The sequence below is a fragment of the Branchiostoma belcheri genome, unplaced genomic scaffold (genome assembly GCF_001625305.1).
Source record: "Branchiostoma belcheri isolate BF01 breed outbred unplaced genomic scaffold, Haploidv18h27 scaffold39, whole genome shotgun sequence".
In the NCBI taxonomy this organism is placed as follows: Eukaryota; Metazoa; Chordata; class Leptocardii; order Amphioxiformes; family Branchiostomatidae; genus Branchiostoma; species Branchiostoma belcheri.
In genome coordinates, this window is record NW_017804009.1 from 373,594 (window position 1) to 376,604 (window position 3,011).

Sequence of the window (3,011 nt, forward strand, 5' to 3'; positions counted from 1 at the left end):
GAGAACAGAAGAGAGAATGACGCGTCGACGATATTGCGTATTTATAGTTGAGGCCATGTTGATTTAATTATGGATGACATCCCCGCGCGCATGAATTTTCGTCTGTTTCCAAATAAAAAAAAATTCGACCATATTATAAATCGTACAACGCAGCTGCAAAATGAGCAAATATATGCCGTGAATTAAAAAAACTGTTGGAAATGTCGTAGTATGCCAAGAAGAAAATGTGAAAAAATGAAAATGAAGAGTCTATTATTCGCCATACCAGGCCATACTCTGTGTGTTTAGTCATTTGTTCAACCTTCATGACCGCGTAGATTTCATAATGAAGACAACTTGCTTTTTTGCAAAACTTTTTTTATACGCACGCTTACATCAGTTTTGGGGGTTCTCATGGGATGTCGTCCATATAATCAAATCAACATGGCCTAGTTATTATGCAAATCCAAGAGACCCATTTTGCATAGCCTTTAATTATTACTAAGCAATTTGCTTATTAAGCTCATAAGATATTGATATGGCTGATGACTGGGCATACTGAAGGACAGGTGATTTCGTATTCCGTTGAATTTGGTAGCAAATTCCAATTTATTATGTCTGTAATGATACACATACGTACAACAAAGCTACGATGGAAACGAAGAGTTCTACATTAAAAAAAAATCATGTTACAGAATGCAGATGTGTGAGAATCTACAGCTGTTAGTTATTGAAACAGCAAACATTTACCTTTACCTACGTCCTGTGATACAACTTTTATCTGTAGTCTAATGTGTCCAGTGTAAACATCAATATCCGCTTCTGTGCATAAGCTTTATGTCGCTAATCTCCAAGCAGATCTTTCGGTGTCTGCAAAGACTGTATCATTTTTTTTATATTCCAACACGTAATCACAAGACGTGTTGAAGGTAAACTCAAGTTTTTCAACTTATATTTACGAAGGCCCATAGGTACACTTAGCATTTTTTATTCCACTTTGTATTTTCTATGGGTACTTTGTATTTTCTATGGGTACTTTGTATTTTCTATGGGTACTTTGTATTTTCTATGGGTACTTTGTATTTTCTATGGGTACTTGTTTTTTTCTGTGGGTACTTTGTATTTTCTATGGGTACTTTGTATTTTCTATGGGTACTTTGTATTTTCTATGGGTACTTTGTTTTTTCTGTGGGTACTTTGTATTTTCTATGGGCGTGTTTAATGGTAGACCGAACCAAACAAAAAATAGTAACCCAATGAAGGGCGCACAAAACGATAAATCGTACAAGACGATAAAAATACCGCTCTACCCGGCGAGATCACTGAGACCCCACCAGGTAAGCATACCGGAGTACCTACAGACACGTCTGTGTGTACTTTGCGAAGTTTTTTTTGGTGGCTGGCGAAGCGTCATTCATTCTGCTTTGATGTGGATGCTCGCATTTTTATTATGGGCGGTATATTTCTGTTTACCATTCCAGGCAACTAAATTTATTTTGAACCTATTAAAACATAATATACTTTACACTTTAAGAAAATTTTGTTTGTTTTGCATGCAATGTTCCACACGTTTATTAATTAGGAGTATCAAATAGTGATTATTACATCCTGGCATAGATTATGTTAATGTAGACACAGGACCATACTATTTTCGGGGGTGCTAGGACATATTGTTCAGACTTCCGTCAACATTTCCGTAGCGATATATGGTAAATCACTTCCTCGCTGAATGTAAATTACTCCTTGTATTAAAAAAAGCCCGTAATCTAAAGCGAGGGTTCATTGCCAATGTTGGGAAAAAATTGCATTGCGGTTTGCTGCCCTCCTACCAACCGCGAACGTTCATCACATGCAGTTTACGTAGGAAATATGGACAATATGCCGTTTCAGCAAGGAGGTTAAATACAAGTATTGTATTCAACCTCCTTGGTTTCAGTTAATAACCTGACATCTAAAATTGTTCATTTATGAAGTGCAAAAGCGTGAAACATAGGTCGTAAGCCATGGAGGTCGTTGACCTTTGTTGGGACGCCCCCCTCCCCACAAAAGTGCCAATTCATGTCACTACAGCACACATGTAGCTTACCACACGATTAGACGGTCAACCTAGAGTGTAATTTGAGTTTCTGTGAATATTTCAACAATTTTAGATGTCAGGTTATTTACTGAAACGGCATATTGTCCATATTTCCTACGTAAACTGCATGTGATGAACGTTCGCGGTTGGTAGGAGGGCAGCAAACCGCAATGCAACTTTTTCCCAACATTGGCAATGAACCCTCGCTTTAGATTACGGGCTTTTTTTAATACAAAGGAGTAATTTACATTCAGCGAGGAAGTGATTTACCATATATCGCTACGGAAATGTTGACGGAAGTCTGAACAATATGTCCTAGCACCCCCGAAAATAGTATGGTCCTGTGTCTACATTAACATAATCTATGCCAGGATGTAATAATCACTATTTGATACTCCTAATTAATAAACGTGTGGAACATTGCATGCAAAACAAACAAAATTTTCTTAAAGTGTAAAGTATATTATGTTTTAATAGGTTCAAAATAAATTTAGTTGCCTGGAATGGTAAACAGAAATATACCGCCCATAATAAAAATGCGAGCATCCACATCAAAGCAAAATGAATGTCGCTTCGCCAGCCACCAAAAAAAACTTCGCGAAGTACACACAGACCTGTCTGTAGGTACTCCGGTATGCTTACCTGGTGGGGTCTCAGTAACCTGTCGTGGGTAGCTTGGCACATCCTTTTTCTATTCCCCTTCCTTTGTCTATGTCTCTGTCACGTCGAAAAGTTGAAAAAAAAAAAGAAAATAGTTAAAAAAACCTCCTGTCTCTCTTGTCTAGTTTTGTTACTATTTTTTGTTTGGTTCGGTCTACCATAAAAAAAGGTCTGTAGGTACTCCGGTATGCTTACCTGGTGGGGTCTCAGTGATCTCGCCGGGTAGAGCGGTATTTTTATCGTCTTGTACGATATATCGTTTTGTGCGCCCTTCATTGGGTTACTATTTTTTGTT